General features: G+C 37.8%; 1 protein-coding gene across 1 annotated transcript in view; it reads right to left on the bottom strand.

Annotated features, from left to right (window-relative positions):
* LOC133520217 (uncharacterized) overlaps positions 1 to 17,639 on the bottom strand; it is an 80,781-nt gene extending 63,142 nt beyond the window's left edge. Inside the window, exon 1 of the mRNA XM_061854596.1 lies at positions 17,394 to 17,639. The gene's annotated coding sequence lies outside the window, so the exon portion shown is untranslated. The remainder of the gene's footprint in view (positions 1 to 17,393) is intronic.
* Between the last annotated feature and the right edge of the window lie 2,396 nt (positions 17,640 to 20,035).

Raw genomic sequence — 20,035 nt, 5'->3', positions numbered from 1 at the left:
AACTTTGCAATACTTTCAATGAAAATATAAGGTTTTTAGTGAATCTTCCACACTTTTTTCAGTTAGTCAGTGCGTTAGCTAAGACGGACTCTCCCCTCTAGTACCTACTTCATTTTGCGAGTTAGGCATTCACTTCTAGACCCACTCGTTCGTTCGTCTATTTGCCTTTCTAACCAATCGAATAAAGAAGAGCGGTAGAGGCATATACCGAAATGTCCTGCAATGTTCGCGCATACCTTTTGGCAGTGGTATCTCAGTAATTTCTTCGGGCGCTCTCTCGATTCACGATTCCTCCGAGAGTTCCATGACGTCATTAAGGCACACTGAGGTTCGCTGACCACTTTGTTAAAAAGTGAGAATTGTGTACGTGGTACAGACGTAACGTATTTGGAATGAAATCTGGACAAAGTTTGGAACATGTAAAAAGTTAAAAAAATAAAAATAAACTGAAATTATATCTGACTGCCAAGTCTAAAATATACCTGTCAATTAATCCGGTAAGTTTCATGAGCATTGGATTCCTTCTCTTAAAATTATGGTCAATCTAGAAGAACACCGTCGCGGAACTGTATGTTTAGTTTAGTTTATTTATCTCTCAATACAATGTTCATAGTTAGTAATTTCTCCAGTACTATTTCCCTATGGCAGAAAGCGAAAATAGTGGAACATTTTGTTGAAACAGATTACAGCTAGAAAGTCTGGTTCAGGGAAACATTCTAGCATTAGCTAGTTTTCTGGGAAAGATCGATTAAAGAAAATGAAGGCCCGCTGAGTCACAGAATCTTACAGAGGTCACGAGAACATTCAAATGAGGCAGTAAAACCGTTTAAACATATTTTGAAGATAGGGGCATCGACTAACGTTAAGCCCACCGTCTCCAAAAATAAATACTAATGTAAAATACAGCCGTTTTTGCATTATGGGATTTATGGTTTATGGAGGACTAATCATATTTCACTTACAATGGAAGTTTCCTAAAAAAATTTTTCGTTAACAAATAAAACTAACTAAAAAAAGGCCAACATTTGTGTTTTCGACACCGATGGCTTTAAAGTACCATAACTGCCGTTGAATATCTCGCATTGAAGTAAACTTTATCTTGCATTTAACGATGACGATGTACGTTATGGACATTCGAGGCCAGAATGTTATTAAACAAGTTTGAACAGTATAGCTCTTATAGTTTCGGAAAAAAGTGGCTGTGACATAATCGGACAGACAGATGGACATGACGAATCTATAAGGGTTCCGTTTTTTGCCATTTGGCTACGGAACCCTAAAAACATGAAAATTGCCAACTTGGAATGAATACCTCATGGCATTAAGTCCGTCTTTTGTACTATAAGGTTTTCTTTTGTGCAATAAAGATTAAATTAATAAACAAATAAAATTTATAAAAATAACCATGAATTTTGTCCAGATTTAATTCCGCATACGTTATGACTATGTCGATTCGGAGAATGGATTGAAATCGCCAGGATTACCGTAACAATGAATTGATGTCTCGTATAGCAAACATTATATAACAAAATGATAGAAACATTAGAAGCACTATTCAATTTACTCTGTAGTGACTATAAGCAGTGCTTCTGCGATGTTCGCGGAGTCGCGCACGGCGGGTTTCGCCGCCATTATGCGCGCGCGCTGCGCCTCCATGATGCGGCGCACACGCGACAGCCGCAACACGCTCCTGTGCGCTGTTATTGATCGCTGGGACTCGCCAGTGTTGAAGAGGTGGATTGGGCTCCATGCCCTTACATAACATTATTTTTATTTTTATTTCTATGTTATACACTAACACTAGTTTCTATGTTTTTTTTTTTTATGTGTTTATGTACATTACTAACAAAATATGGATCCTTGGTCTGAATTAAAGATTATAATATAATAATAATAATATAAGAACTGCTCAGTAATGATTCTAGGCGACTGGAATGTGAATTTTAGTGTTGAGTCGAATAATAGACGAAACCTAATCGATCTAATGGCGTCATATAACTTACAAAACATCGTTGACTTCCCGACTAGGGTAGATGGCGACACAAAGACGTCGATTGACTGCCTCGTAACAAACATTCAGATAGATATCATAAACGTCAAATCATTGAAATCAAACATATCTGATCACGATGCCCAACTAGCCCACTTGAATATACAAGAATATTGCAAGCCAAAATATGTATACATCGAAAGGCGCCATCAAAGTGCAGAGAATATCACTAATCTCTGTGAAGCAATGCTGTCATACGATTGGAATAAAATCCTTGCGTCTTATAACTCCACTACCGTTGATAACTTCATCCAAAAATTAAATTACAATATGAACATGCATATGCCACAAAAACTAATCAGAAAAAAAAACGAGAATCGTATTCCGTGGCTATCTGAATCTGCTTATAATTTACAACGTGATATAGATGATCTGCTCTTATTCCATGACCAGTACCCGCAAATTGACGTCAAGGAGATTTTATGCAGAAAGAGACAAGAAATACAATCCTCATTAAAGAATATGAAAAGGAAACACACGGAAGACCGAATTGTAAATTCAAAAAACCCCAAACGGGAAGTATGGCAAATAATAAAAGAAGAGACCAACAACATCGTACAAGAATACAACTGGAATCTAAAAGACGAAAACACTAAAGAGTCCATTCACTACACCGAAATACCTGACTACCTTAACAATTTTCTAATTCGAGTAGGAAATGATCTTGCGTTAAACAACAGCCCAGATATAAACCAAGCCATGGCACATCTTAGGTCAAACTGCTCTGAAATCCAAACCGAATTAGCTTTCTCGCAAATTACTACAGCTGGGCTTGTAAAATTAGCAAAACTAAAGATATCAAAGTCTCAAACAAAGGACATCTATGACATCTCAGGAAAGATTCTATTTGACATTATTTCTGTTTTATCGAATCAATTGACATATATTATAAATAACATTCTCAGTTCCAGTATCTATCCCCCATCACTTAAGAAAACTCGTCTGTGCCCAATTTACAAAGGCAAGGGTGATAAAACAGATGTGGGAAACTACAGACCTATAACTATCGTCCCTATGGTATCAAAATTGATAGAATCTATAATATCAAACGACATTCTAAGACATATTGAACAAAACAAGGCGCTATCAAATGTACAGTATGCCTATAGAATAGGACGTTCCACCACGGCGGCGACTCAGAAATTCGTTGAAAGTGTCACACGATGTCTAGAAAATAAACAAAAAGTTGCAGGAATATTTTTAGACCTGTCGAAGGCCTTTGACTCTGTGAATCATTCCCTACTGCTGGCTAAATTGAAAATATATGGCATAAGAGACAAAAGTGCATACTTACTGGAATCGTTCCTGACAGAAAGGGAACAGACTGTAGAAATAAAAGTCAACGGTAAACACTACAGATCACAGCCACAATTAACAACATTAGGCGTGCCACAAGGATCGTCTTTAGGGAACACCTTATTTTCCTTATTTGTAAATGACATTGATAAACTTGACATAGACGGAGAAATTATATTATATGCAGATGACACGACAATTATTGTAAATGATGAATGTGATGACAAATTAACTAATAAAATAAGCATGATCCTACAGAAACTAGAGTGGTGGTTTAGAATTAATGGACTTAAATTAAACTCTGAAAAGACGAATATAATGAAGTTTAACACTCGTCAAAATGACGATAATAAAATAAATATACCTTTATCAAATGGCGCAATCATTGACAGTGTACAGCATGTAAAACTACTTGGTTTTAACTTAGATACAACATTGTCATGGAAATTGCATATAAACTCAGTATTTTTTTTTTTTTTATGGTAGAGGAGGCAAACGAGCAGACGGATCACCTGATGGTAAGCGATTACCGCCGCCCATGGACACCTGCAACACCAGAGGGGTTGTAAGTGCGTTGCCGGCCTTTAAGATGGGAGTACGCTCTTTTCTTGAAGGTTTGAAGGTCGTATCGGTCCGGAAATACCGCAGGCGACAGTTCATTCCACAGTTTAGCTGTGCGAGGCAGAAAGTTCCTGGAAAAACGCACAGTTGAGGACTGCCAACCATCTAAGTGGTGAGGATGGAAATGTTGTCGCGTAGGGCGATGGCGAAAAGAAGCGGCAGGGATTAATCCGAACAATTCCTCGGAGCACTCCCCGTTGTACATGCGATAGAAAATGCAGAGCGAGGCCACATCTCTACGCAGCGCCAAGGAGTCAAGCCGATCCGAAATGCACTGGCAGTCGACAATTCGAGTCGCTCTTCGTTGGATGCGGTCCAGAGGGAGAAGCTGGTACTGGGGTGCCCCTGCCCATAGATGAGAACAGTATTCCATGTGCGGGCGCACCTGCGCCTTATAAAGCTGTAGGCGTTGGGCCGGTGTGAAATACTGTCTCGATCTGTTGAGCACACCGAGCTTTTTTGAGGCTAATTTAGCCTTACCCTCTAGATGGCCGCGGAACTGGACTTCACTCGAGATGTCGACGCCAAGGATTCCGATACCGGGTGTGGCAGTCAGGGGAGTGCTCTCAAAACGAGGTGATACGACAAACTCTAACTTTTTTGCGGTAAACGCGCAAACTTGTGTCTTGGTAGGGTTGAAACGGACTAAGTTAAGTCGACCCCATTCAGAGACTTCTTTTAGGGAAGTCTCAATTTCAGACACAAGTTTGTTCCGGCTCTCTATGACGTTTTCCCGAGAGACATTGGTGCGGCCGGTGTAAGACGCATCACCCGTACTATCATCAGCATAACAATGAATGCCGCTGATTTGCAGCATGTCATTGATATGAAGAAGGAATAGGGTGGGTGATAGCACACAGCCTTGGGGGACACCAGCATTCACAGACATGGAGTCTGAGCATTTACCGTCAACTACGACCTTTATGCTTCTGTCTGCTAGAAAGCTCCTGACCCATACACATAATCTCTCGGGAAGCCCATAAGATGGTAGCTTCGAAAGAAGTGCTTTATGCCAAACGCGATCGAAGGCCTTCGCTATATCCAAACTAACAGCCAATGCTTCACCCTTTGTCTCGATCGCCTGTGCCCAACGATGTGTCAGGTAAACTAGAAGATCACCAGCCGAGCGGCCTCTACGGAATCCGTATTGTCGGTCACTAAGCAACTGGTGGTCCTCTAGGTACCGAAGGAGCTGGCAGTTGATAATGGACTCCATTATCTTCGAGAAAAGGGAGGTTATAGCTATTGGCCTGTAGTTGGATGGATTTGAGCGGTCGCCTTTTTTAGGGATCGGGTGTACCAAAGCTGACTTCCACGAGGTTGGGACTACGCCAGAAGAGTAAGAGAGCCGAAAAAGACGCGTTAAGACCGGTGCCAACTCAGGAGCACATATCTTCAGCACAATCGGAGGGATTCCGTCGGGCCCACTCGACTTATGAGTGTCGAGGGAAAGAAGTGCTTTACGCACTGAACTTTGGTTGAACCGGACATCCGGCATACAGCTCTCGCACCGCGGTATGGTCGGCGGCGCGTATCCCCCGTCATCCAAAGTCGAGTTGGACGCAAAGAGTTTACCTAAAAGATCGGCTTTGTCTTTTGCGTCGTGGGCCAAGGAATCATCTCCTATGTGCAGAGGCGGAAAAGATGGCGTGCAGAAATTCCCCTGGATAGCTTTGGCAAGAGACCAGAACGCACGAGTTCCCGAAGGAAGGCGCTCTAGTTTCTTGCCAATTCTACCAATATGCAGCGACTTTGCTCTGGCAATACCTCTTTTGTGTACTCAGTATGTGGAAAGCTAGCAAAAGGCATATATATCCTCAAACAATTGAAACCCCTCATCTCAAATAATCATCTGAAAGAAGCCTACTTTTCATACATACATTCCATCTTGTCCTATGGTATTATACTGTGGGGAAACTCAACTGACTTTGAACGTATCTTAAAAATGCAAAAACGAGCTATTAGAATCCTGGCCAATGCAAAATACAATGATAGCTGCAGAGAACACTTTAAAAACTTAGAAATATTAACATCTGTATCGACATATATCCTCGAAGTTATAATGTATGTAAGAAATAATCCAAATGAATTTGAACGTATCGGTGACGTAAGTAAACGACCGACTAGATATCCTGACAACTTAAGGCAAAGCAAATGTAGATTACAAATCGCAAAAAAGTGTCCCAAAATAATAGGGCAGAAATTATATAACAAGCTGCCAAAAGAAATAAAAACTGAGACTCACATCAACACTTTCCGTCGCAAAGTTAAGCAGCTCCTACTTGACAGGACACTTTATAGCATTAAAGAATACTTAAATGATAATTATTAATGTATAAATAGACTACGGATAATTGACGAATTATTATTCAAATTGTATGTGTAAATGTGATTGTATTATATATATTATTATTATTTTTTATTTTTTTTATGTTCCAAATTTGGAAAATAATGTAAATGTTAGTTTAAAATGTGTACCTAGAGTACCGACTTTGACGATCTCATTATGTGTGCATATTTTTGTTTGTATTAATGAAAATTGTGTATTGCTATTGAGAAATAAATAAATCTGAATCTGAAATCTAATCTAATCTGAAATCATTAGATGATATTTATCACTAGTCTTTCGGTGAAGGTGGGGAAACTGCACTAATTCGAACAAGGCCTAGTTTCTTCTCTGGCTTAGAAGGTCAAATAGTAGTCGCTAATCGATATTAATCCCTGCCCTTATATTTGGGGTTTAGATAGCCAAGTAGACTCTGGGCTTATTTTGAAAAGCAAACGAGGAGTTAAGACGTGTCTCTTTTATACCTAGTTACAGACAACCGAGACAACTTCGCTGTCATCAGTTCTATACATATAGGTAGTCTCAAAATAGCATTTCTGTGTATTTCCTACATGAGCTAGATTGCGTTTGTTTATTCGTTTTCAGCAGATGATCTCTAAAATAGTGTGTGTTTAGACGATGACAGATCAACATTAAATTATAATATTTATATTATACCGAGAATCATTCATAGTATGTAAGTAAGTAACTAATATAAGGAGCGTGCGTAAACTGTAGGTGGCAGTGAGATATCACATTTTTGGCGCGAGGTGTAAATGTGAAGTTTATGCTTCCAATGTAGCCCACAAAATGGCAGAACCTGCTATGCACAAGAAAACGTACGAAAACGGTAGACGGCAGCATTTGCTTTAATTGGCCTGATGTGTCAATGTACATTTTTCACACACATTCAGGCCACAATATGGCAGACCCTCCAACGCGCACGGGCCCTATAACTTCCACTGTTTCAAGCCATAAAAAATTCGGTTGTTATGAGTTATGATACTTATGATGCAAGTACGAGAACTATGCACTTAAGAGAATTGAAAACAGGTCACACTGTATGGAAATGTGCTCTCCATCCGTTTTCATGCCTGTTAAGAGAGTGATGATCGACACGCCACTAAAAGTCACTTCATCCCGTTTTATCGTGTGTGTATTGTGTTTTCATAGTCAATGGATTTTAAACCTTAATATGTCAGCAATAAGGCAGATTTTACACAGGATGCCAAGTGTTTAAGGCTGGAGTTCGTGCTTAAGTGTTTGTTCACCTTTTGCTTCCTCGGTATCCTAGTTTAACACTTGCAGGGTTTGCCCAAAAAATGTGTATTAGATTTACCAATGAAAAAGGACCAGCGTTCTGTCGATAAACAGTTTATTGCGAAACAGATTTGTCGAGCAAACTGTTGCTGTTTATTTTGACTAATCGAAACTATGTCTAGGCAAGTTTTTATCGGTGGGCGGTTCTCAGGGCGGTTAGGAGTTTAAAATTTGCTAAGCTGCATCTTTTTCTAGGCGTAGGCGGCAATATCGGTAGCTTCAAGTAGCAGAAGGCGGGCGTCACTCACGGCGGCGCCTGAGCCCGACAAACGAAACGTCTATAAACCTGGTAAATATTGGTTACAACGTATACCCATATAGTAATAAATTGAATAAGTCAGACTCGTTTTTCCTTAAACTACTTTATCCAATTTATCCTTCTAAGGCAGCGTTTCCACCAGAGATGTGCGAGGATGCGTAGCGAGGGATGTGTTTTTAAGAGTCAATAGCCGGATCCACACAGAGCGAACATACGCGCGAGGCAATTTCCTCGAGCACAAACCGGCCAGAGTAGACGTGCCTGGTCGAGGCGGCGTATTGTGCGTGAGGAAATTGCCTCGCGCGTATGCTCGCTCTGTGTGGATCCGGCTAATAGAGTACCGACCAGAGCTGCGCTGAGCGAAGATAGGTAAATGAAGTGTTTCCATTGGTTCTGAACAAACACTCGCTACGCATCCTCGTACATCTCCGGTGTAAACTGTGCCTTATCGTGATTTCGATTTATCGAACAAAGGCCGCGGAGCCGTTATGACGATCAACATTCAACAGTTTATCGCAATAGCGATTCGTCGCACAATCGTTCATCGCCCGTTTGTAATTCGAAGTTCAAGACGCACTCATCACCGCGAAACATTTCATGCGTTCGTTCACTTCTATCGCTGGGATACCTATGCAAGAGCGATATAGTGCCAGATAAAGAAAAGATTTTAGACATTCGCAATTTCGCACTAGGCCCCCTAATGCCGAATTCTCAGGCAAATGCGCATAGTTGATTGGAGGTTATTCAACTGGTGGTGTCCGAAAATAGCTCGTGCTCGGGCGTCTACCCGCTTCCGGGACTCGGCTGGCCCACTGGCCCGATACGGACTCGAGTACTAGTTACACTATGTACGTAGTACTGGCGCCATTACATGTAATATATCGAATGGCGCCTATTACACATATCGGAACGGCAAAAGTTTTAAATTAAAGGTTTCTTTTTAAAAAAGTATATGGCCCTGTATATTGTTTTTAAAGAACCCTTCGATTCATTAAAGTAGAAAAAACCTCGGCAGACAGCTCATTCGTAATTGTACGACAATTCAAAGAGCCTACCGCGAACACCGAAGTTCGCAAATTGGCATCTTTCTCTGCCAGTCTAATTAACGCTTTAAAACTTCGATGTTCGTAGTAGGCCCTCAGGTTCCAGGGTCTCAGGAAAAAAACTCTACCAATGGAGAACGGTGTGGTGGTACAGTCGCGGACTTTAATTGTTGAGCCATTTAGGGTTCAAGCTAATTTGGCTGTCAATACTAATAACGGTATGGAATGTCCAATGTAAAATCAACCCTAAATGTGAGCCGTAGGCATCACCTATCAACAGACATAGAAGTTTTTGTAGCAAAATAAAATGATTGACTAAATCAAATATTGACATGTCTATTAACGATGTTACATTAGCGTTATAGATATTTTCAACATTGTATAAAAAGATAAGATAAGATAATAAAAAGACCAGCTCGACAACTATTTATATCATTGCGAATAATGACCCATCGCAGTACATTTTCAACATCATAAAGTTCGTACGATCCAACATTGACACATTTCCCCGCAGGGCGGGTAACCAAAGATGTTTAAGGAATAGGAACAGAGGTATACTCGAAACATCCAGATTCAGACTAACTAAATCTACCAAAACGACCTATGCTATGGGCCCAAAAATCTATAATGCCATTCCTGAACAAATTGCCACTATATCAAATGATAATTCATTTTATAATAAATTTAAAAAATGGCTAATTGACAAAAAATGGCTAATTGACAACGCCTTTTATGACATTGATGAAATATTGCAAATGTAGAACATGGTAAAATATTATAGTTTTTAATTTGTAACTTTATTGAACACATTATGTGAATATTTTAATATTATTATCTAGATGTTGGTATTAACTAAAATCCGCTTAATTCCATTTCACTAATTGTAATTTTGACATGTAATGTATGTGTACATTATTAATAATAAATATGAATATGAATATGGAAAGCTACCGCGAAATACACAACACTTCTTTGAGACACCCATTGGTAGTTTTTCTTATTTTTTGACATTGTATTCTACAGTTTACGTTTTTACTTTTAAATACTTAATGATTTTTTAATTGATTTGCATTCTTGAAATTTCCCGGTACATTACGTCAAGTAGAATTTACATCTTTTAATTAACAATCTATGACTGACTTATCGATGTTATTATTTGTCGATGTTTCATTTTCTCAAGCACTCGTTTTTGCCACAAACACTTATATGTCTGCCTATCAATATTATAAACGCGAAAGAACTGTCTGTCCAACCAGATGAGATTTGGTATGGCATAGTTTGACTGGCCCTCCGCCCGGGGCCTTGGACATAGGATGGTTTTTTATTGCATGATTGTGGGGCCGTCCTAATGTGTAAGAGACAGTTCATATTTTCACCACATCGTGCGTTGGCGTCGCTTGTATTTCCCCCACAACCTACTTCGCATATAGCGAAAAAACATCAGTAAACCTATTGCATTTGCAAATGGTTGTTGTGATACTTTGTCTTCACGACTTTAAGATAAATCCTTAATAACCGCTAACCAGTAATAGTTGTTGTAAGAAAGTAACTCACTTCTTACTTTCATGGACGCACTTAATTTAAATCCCATATTTCGTGTATTGGACACCAGCCAACACACGAATAACAGAATTGTTACCAGCACATAGTAGGCATATTACAATACATTGTATTCTTATTCAATGTCAATAGTTTGGAAACAATGGATGATATTTTTACTAAAACTTGGCTTACGATCAGAGTTAAATATTTAGATACATATTACTGTACTTTAAAAGACATCTACATACATGACAAATTGAAAAGAGTTTGTCAACCTCAGATCCTTCGTACAGTCAGCGTCAAATACTTTGTAGCAACCAAAGTAGCCAAATAGTTCGGTACACCATATATTTAGTATGGTGTACCGAACTATTTGGCCACTTTGACTGCTACAAAGTATTTGACGCTGACTGTACAGTCAAAAGATTTAATTTGTGATCCATTTCGTACGTTGTCACAGTGACAAACAACATGAAAGTCGCTAGAGACTATGGAGTGTGGAATTAAGAGGAGTGGCATCTCTTACGGTAGAACTGTTACAAAAGTGTCCAGCTGTCAGCTATAAATAATAGTTCCAAATCTCTCCAGAGTAGCGCTAGAGTAGCTAAGAACCTAGGCGTTATTGACGGAGTGAATTGCGTTGTCTATGATTTGATTTTTTAGGGTTCCGTAGCCAAATGGCAAAAAACGGAACCCTTATAGATTCGTCATGTCCGTCTGTCTGTCCGGTTCTGTCACAGCCACTTTTTTCCGAAACTATAAGAGCTGTACTGTTCAAACTTAGTAAGTGGATGTATTCTATGAACCGCATTAAGATTTTCACACAAAAATAGAAAAAAAAACATTAAATTTTGGGGGTTCCCCATACTTCGAACTAAAACTCAAGAAATCTTTTTTCATCAAACCCATACGTGTGGGGTATCTATGGATAGGTCTTTAAAAATGATATTGAGGTTTCTAATATCATTTTTTTCTAAAATGAACAGTTTGCGCGAGAGACACTTCTAAAGTGGTAAAATGTGTCCCCCCCCCCCCCCCGTAACTTCTAAAATAACAGAATGAAAAATCTAAAAAAAATATATGATATACATTGCCATGTAAACTTCCACCGAAAATTGGTTTAAACGAGATCTAGTAAGTAGTTTTTTTTTTAATACGTCATGAAATTTAAAAAAAAAAAAAATTTCATCATACCCATACGTGTGGGGTATCTATGGATAGGTCTTCAAAAATGATATTAAGGTTTCTAATATCTTTTTTTTTTTAAACTGAATAGTTTGCGCGAGAGAACCTTCCAAAGTGAAAAAAGTGTGTCCCCCCCCCCTGTAACTTCTAAAAAAACAGAATGAAAAATCTAAAAAAAATATATGATATACATTACCATGCAAACTTTCACTGAAAATTGGTTTGAACGAGATCTAGTGAGTAGTTTTTTTTTAATACGTCATAAAATTTAAAAAAAAAAATTTCATCAAACATATACGTGTGGGGTATCTATGGATAGGTCTTCAAAAATGATATTTAGGTTCCTAATATCATTTTTTTCTAAACTGAATAGTTTGCGCGAGAGACACTTCCAAAGTGGTAAAATGTGTGTCCAAAGTGGTAAAATGTTGAACAAGATCTAGTAAGAAGATTTTTTTTAATACGTCTTAAATTGTACGGAACCCTTCATGCGCGAGTCCGACTCGCACTTGGCCGCTTTTTTGTTCAAGTACTCTAGGTATTGTAGCGCCACCTATTTAAAGTTTTTTGATGACACTTTTTGGTACATGGAGATTTCGTTCCTTATCTCCACCTTCCGTAGCTACAGACCTCATACTATTGTCACTGTCACAATATACGAAATGGGTCACAAATTAAATCTTTTGACCGCACTACTACAATTATAGATGGGTTAATATACTCAAACATAACAAGCACCAAATATACTTGCATATTTTCATTTTACCTACGAACTAATTTGTTTTTACCCGACTGCGCCAGAAGGGAGGTAATGATTTCGAGCGTATTTATATGTACATGGTATGTCCATTTATTTAGCACGCCCTACAGCCCAAACGGATGGTTTTTAACGTATGAGGGGTCGTTGAATCCGTCATAATTGTGGTAGTGACATAGACTATATAAATTTTTAAAATGGCCCCCGTTTTTGAAAAAAAGGGAGGAGGGTTTGTTTCTGTTTAGTTCATTATTTTTAAGCAGTTGGGCTTTTTGTTTTTATAAATTTTGTTGTTGATTAATTTTCGCATACCATTCATATTTGTTATACATTGTCATCATTGGTAGGTACTATAACGCGCATGACACATTGCATCCGATTTTCACGTCGAGCAGGATGTCGCTATAATACGCGCATAGGGTTGTCTCGCTCAAACATCGGAGCGCTGTGCGAATCGGAAGCAGTGTGTCATGCGCCTACGACGAACTCGGGGAACTTTCTGCAGCGAATCAATCTGGCATTTCGTGAATTACGTATTCAGCATTTGTTGTATTGTATTATTGTGATACAACATTTTTTCTAACAAACAGTTCTACTGTTGTTTCCTCGCTAACGGGACAGAAATCAGAATACCAACAAAAATATACCTACCCACCCATATATCTATAACACTGAGCCTGGGAGGCCCACAATCCTATTTCGTCACCTTAAATCTTCCTGCCTGGTACATTCATATTTGAGAGCCAATGACGAGGGCTCCGAGCGCTACCTGCCTCGTTGCCCCACCTGGTGCACAGGACCTGACGTCATAAGGTAGGGACGGAGTGGGGCGTATTCGTGGTTTGACCGATCTGTTACAGGAAATCAAGTTCGCTACTCTCAAATTATTCATTTATGTTAGGCTTCAAATAAGGTTATCGCTTAATAAGCGTTTTAATGGTAGGTAAAACGCTGCTATTTCGTCACCTTAAATCGTCCACAATGGCATGTCATCAGCATTCACCTTCGTAACTCGTCCACATTACCATTTTGACCACAGTCACAGATTGTCCACATTCCCATTTTGACCACAGTGCCAGTTTGTTAACATTATTGTACCTACCACCCAGTATCCTGACTGCCTTCTATAATTTCTGCACTTTTCCATTGCTTTTTTCCGACGGAAAAGTTTTGTTCACTGGTGATTTTAACCTCCACCAATGCCAACACTGTGGCCCATATAGGAATGTGGACGAGTTAGCACTGTGGACCACATAAGAATGTGGACAGGACAATATAGGAATGTTGACGAATCAGAGCAGTGGACCAATAATGACAAGTTAAGAAAGTGACGAAATAGGATTGTGGACGAATCGATCCTAAGCCGCCTAGAAACCTTTTTAGATGCATCAATTAAAACTTCTCCTTGAACTAAAATTGTATTACAAGAAAAAAAATAGAATCTAATAACATTTTTAGTACCTATGATTCGAATGCATGATCCAAAATGTTTATATTGATTCATAACTCTGACTACAATATTGTTATACACATAATCACCCTGTGTTTAATCAATACAAATTACCACCTACACATGCCTGGTGAATGGCCTATAATGAAAAGGGATTCTTCTTCTTCTTGTTAGGGGCTATGTAAGGCTCTACAGCCTATGTATAACTGCGACCATCCCTGATCTATTGTGATCGCCACCTACTACAACTCTCGATCCAAACCTGCAACTTCAAACAGCTACAGGATCTTTTTGATCTCGAGCAACCTTAACTCCTCCGGGCGTAACCGGTCTGCCCAGGGTTGAGTCACGAGTGCACATTAGGCAAGAGCACTCTGCGAGGATGTGCAAGGGCGCCTCCTCTGCCTCCATACAGAGTCTGCACCGCCCCATGTGCTTATTTAGGCCGTATGAAAAGGGATTAAAATTACGACTAATCATATTTTTTCATTACAAATTGATTAATCCCAATGCCATAAAAACATAGTTTAAAAAATTACCCGGTAATCCATTGCAACAAGTTAAGAGAATAAACTGATCCACTAGATCCACCCAAATGGAGATATTTAATATCTTTTCATAGCACTTGATATAAAAAGTTCACTTTTCCACACCAGTGTACAGAAACAGAGTAATAATCAATATTACGGCCGAGAGAGTAATGGATTTACACCAAGTACACTGTCATTTTAATGAAGAAGGCAATGTCATTAAGTCAAATGAAAACAATTTCGGTAGTTGGCTAGATGGCAACAATACCTATATACCATAAAAATGTATTGCTTGACACCTCATTCATCGAAATTGACTTAGTAATTCCAGCATTTAAACACATTTTCATACCATTATTTTTTCAAGCCTTTGCAAGTTTGCACCATGAAGTAAGTACATTTTGTCTGGCAATTTTTAAATGTTGTCATACTATTATATTCTAATATCTAGGACACCAAGCCTTGCTCGGAAAACATAAAAAACTCAAAACTACTTGTTTTCCCAGAGATAAGACCTATATTCATTTTTCGTCCCCGAAAATTCCCACATTTATTTATTTAATCTTTATTGCACAAAAGAAAAACAATCTTATAGTACAAAAGGCGGACTTAATGCCACGAGGCATTCTCTAACATATAACAAATTTCATCTAAGTCGTCAGATCCGTTTACGAGATCCGCGAAATTTATATATATATATATATAGTATATATACAAGAATTGCTCGTTTAAAGGTATAATATAGGTATCTACAGTTGTGTGCAATATAATAGCAGTACACTCTGCGACGAAGATCGTCTCATTGAAAAGTTAATTTTTTTCTGGATGAGTTGGGTTTAGATGTAAAGCATTGATTGGAAATAATAGGAAAGATTAATTATAGTACACAATTGTATTTTTTTCGTCGGGTTTTACGTTTTTATAGGAATTTCCGCAACATAGTAAAAACAGCCCATTTTCATGATATATTTTTTTTTTACTTCCAATATCATTTAAGTAAAGGTTACAGTTAATTTTGAAACAATATCAAGTAATGCAAAATAATTATATAAAAAGATACAATATTATTGATCTAAAATTATAGTTTTCCCTTAATTTACATTTTCTTATGTACTGCTATTATATTGCACACAACTGTACATATTATCATTATTTCTTTCCTGTTAGACTCATACTACATGTTTGTACAGCGAGACATTAAGTAACCATTTTCCTTGAACTACCTGTCACATTCAAAACAATAAGTTAATAATCCAGTAAAGGAGGATAAAATTCAGTAAACACATATTATAAATTTAATGCAAAATTAACTTAGTCCAACTGTTACCTCTTTAAGTTAAAGGCACCCAAACAATAGGGATGATGACACATGTCAAATTTTATAACAAAATCTAGTAAAATAGAGAGCAAATGAGCAATTTATCGCAGTAATGTGGATATTATAATAATATATGGAAATGATAAAAATATGTATACAGATGAAAGAAAGTTTCAAAATTTAAGGTTTTTTTAACTTCCAAAAAGGAATAAAGTAAGGGTACCATTTGATTCCTTATATTTTATCCAAAAAAAATTGTATCGCAACTATATAGGTGCATAAACTCATTATTTCACTGACAAACTCGCAATTTTCTTGTATTCCATGCTTCAAGATGAGCTCTTCGCAAGCAAAATATGATTGTCGGACTTTGACTACATCTCGCACTACACATCCTCGCACACCTCTGGTTGAAACACAGCCTCAGAAGCGGCTCTTATAGTTCCATGTTATTTATATGCTTTTAACTTATATAGTAAACATGGTTTCAGTTTAGAATTAGAATAATTATAAGAGAAAAACAAAATGTGGGTCCAAGGATAACCAAACTTTATCTGACTGCTGTATAATTTGGACAGTACTGTGTGAGATACCCTTTTTTAACAAGTAGTAAAAATATTAATAATATGTAAGAATTATTTATTGCAATATTGTGTACATTGTAGGTAATACCTACAATGTCCTAATATAATCATTGGTTTCAACAGTTACCTGAATTTGAGTATGCAATTCCATAGAGAAATAAGTAAGCTTAAAGTGCTCAGTACATACATGGGTAAAAACCCAATTGTAATAAGTTTTAAGAGAACTAAGCTTAGTAAATTTTAAGTTGTAAGTGAGTTTTAAACTTGACTTAAATCAACCTTATATTATTTTTGAGCTCCCAATATTTAAACTTATTAATAATAAATTTTACCATGCCTCCCATACAACTTATTATTATTAAGTAAGGAATCTCATGTACGGAGTCAGCACTCCAGCTTATTTATTTTATAAGCTAAACATAAAATACAGGAGAAGCTATCGCTGATATCAATTCTCAATCTGGGTTTGTCAATCTTCTTGGAAGTTCAATGTCTGATCAGCAAACTGATACTTAAATACAACTTGTAAGTTGTTATCAGAACAACATCATAATCAATGTTTACATCGCTATCTAATCTATTAACACATAAATATCTATACACAATAGGCATGATAAGAATTGTAAATAAATATAGAGTATTTTATGATATATTTTGATTTATTATCAAAGAACATAATGGTGTATAAGTAGAGCATTTTCCAATTCGTTTCATATTAGAAGCAGTTTGAATTCAAACAAATTAAAACGAATGTGATATTGAATCGTAAATGATTCATGCTACTGTTTACAGCACCACGTTCAAGCTGATGTCATGCATCCACCCAATAAATAAGAAACTGAGCCCCACGACTTCCAATAAACCCGACGCGAGAATAAGCACGTACTTTACTTCCCAGAACCTTACACTTATTAATAAACATATGACACCAAAAAGAAGGCCACCTCTTTAAAATCACTCTAGCAAGAAAGTTACCATGTCCTGGAATTTAGACATTCTTATGTAATATTCAATCACTATCCATTTGTCTGTATTGGACAAAAATAAAAGATGAATTTGTGAAGAGGTTATCATATAATAATAGATAAATAAAGCGTAAATTCGATAAATACCTTGATTTTATGTGTAATCCAATATCCAGATGAGAGTCGCAGTCCTGTTTACACACGGTTAACACTGTCATTCATGTAAAACAACACACCATCACAATTTAGCACTGCACAAATTTTCACTTATAATTATAAAATCTTGTGAAAATATCAGATAATGCGCCATTTTTGCAATATATCCGAGGGACAGCGGTCGGCAATCGCTGCCATCTTTTTTGTCATATGTCTTCTAATTATAGCGCTAAAACGAACTCTGGCGTTATTTTTAGAAAACATTTCTCTCTCAAATCTGGTACTCCACGTCATCTATTGGCTTGACTGAGAAACTTTCTGCTTGAGAGTTTATATAGTTGCTGCTTAATAAAGATTTACGTTGATAGATGTCGCTATACGTAGCAACAAATTCTGCAAATAATAGATGTCACTAGTGACATGATTCGCTACACTTAGCTACAGGTAAACTACCCATGTACCCAATGATTGGCACTTACAATACTATTGTATTTTTATGCAGGAGAGTCATCACTGCTGCCTTAAAATGAGAGCTGAGCTGACAATAATTTATGCTTTATATTTTCAGATACATGTAAGTTGTAAATATGTTTCAATATTATTGTATTGTGGTTTACCAGTGTTACAGCGGCAGGTACTTTACTTAAGAAACAAAGGCGGGGCCCATTTCTCGAACGGTATTCGACTAATATTATTAGTTCACGAACTGTCAAATGGTATGCGTTACCATGGCAACAGAGGTACTAATATTATTAGACTAATACCATTGATGTAATGACTAATACCGTTCGAGAAATGGGCCCCTGAAGGTTATGAATAACACCAGAGTAACACTTAACTCCTACATTACATGTTCCGTTATTTAGAGATTGTAAAATCGTCTTGAATGGACTCGTTACGTTGACCCGTCCGAAATCCGGTTGACGTCATTTCTTTCAAGACGTATCCTTTTACTTTCTGTTAGTAGGTAACAAATACCTCCGTAACGTTATAACATTTGTTATACATTTAAGTACTAGTAGTAGGTAGTAGTTTGGTGGCAAAAAAGGTCTAGTTGAATGTAGTTGCAACTTATCAGCAGACCTAATAATACAGTAACCTTTTTATTCGGACATTAAATAACAACAAGCAATAAGCGAAATTTGCTATAAACCGTTTAATGATAGTAACAGAGACAAGTAGATAATGAAGATTGTCAATCGTCCTCTGTCTTTTTTAATTTGGCCAGGCATCAGCCTGACAAATGATATTAAATTATGAAGGTTTTTGAAACATACTCCCTTCTGCAGTGCCGTCTGGTCCTTCTGTTCTGTCTTATTATAAGAAAATTTCCTTTAGATTAAATTTTTCCTTTTACCTACTGGTTCTTTGTACCTAGCCTACCTAGGTAAATAAATAAATATTGGACTTTCTTACACAAATTGACTAAGGCCTACAGTAAGCTTAAGGAGGCTTGTGTTGTGGGTACTCAGACAACGATAAATATAATATACGAATACTTAAATACATAGAACACACCCATGACTCAGGAACAAATATCCGTGCTCATCACACGAATAAATGCCCTTACCGGGATTCGAACCCAGGACCATCGGCTTCATAGGCAGCGTCACTACCCCAGGCCGGTCTACGTACATTTTACATCCAGTGATATACTACGGTTTCGACCCGAAAGTGTCTAAAAGTAAAAAAGCATTTCACTCTATGTATACTCCACTACATTGTACTTATGTAGAATCTTTATTCAGATAAATCAAAATTAACTACCTACATTATGTAGCAGGCAAGTTTTAATTAATCGGCGGCTCTCAGGGCCTGAGAAGAAGTCAATAGAGTTTAATGTGTAAATTTGCATGCTACTATGTAGTTAATCATGTGTTACCCAATAACACTAGTATAAGATCCATTGTACCATGTTTAATGCAAATAAAATGAAATGAAATACAGATAGTGATTTGGTAGAACATAAGTACCACCTGGCAATGTTGGAGCAGTTGACGGTACCTGAACGGTTAGCAGTCTTTACTGTTGAATGGTCTCCTACAATGATAAACCACGACATCGCATGCCAGCATCGGCATTTATAACCTCGTTTGTCGTAAACATTACGAGTACGCAGTGAAACTCCTGAACGCTTTCAACAATTCGTTGTCGGTGGGAATGCGAAACGCACCATGCGGGCGCAAATAAAAGACAATTCAAGGTCTATCAGTGGTGGCCAACCGAAGATTTCCTTTGGCAGGATTGGATTGGACCAAGGATTGATTTAAGCAGCGGCCCCAACAATATTGTTAGGGGGGGGGGGATGATAAATGTATAATACATCCCGCGAGACGTTTCGAACCCTTTACAGCAGGGGTTCCCAAAGTGTGCGCCGCGGCGCCCTGGTGCGCCGTAGAAAGTAAAGAGGGGCGCCGTGAGTTCTATCATCATCCGAAACCACAAATATTCGCGGGTACCTATTTGAGCGCTCGCATCGGTAAATAATATAGCGTCGTGTCACTCTTTTTCGACCGTGATTTTAAATTTACAAGGGCGCCGTTGCAAAATACTAAACTTGTAACTGCGCCGCATGTTGAAAAAGATTGGGAAACCCTGCTTTACAGCGTTCCTGGTTAACGGCTGACACATGG

This window comes from Cydia pomonella, chromosome 7 (genome assembly GCF_033807575.1).
Source record: "Cydia pomonella isolate Wapato2018A chromosome 7, ilCydPomo1, whole genome shotgun sequence".
NCBI lineage: Eukaryota > Metazoa > Arthropoda > Insecta > Lepidoptera > Tortricidae > Cydia > Cydia pomonella.
Note: the sequence above shows the minus strand (reverse complement) of the source record. Positions and strands in the feature narration are given on the sequence as shown.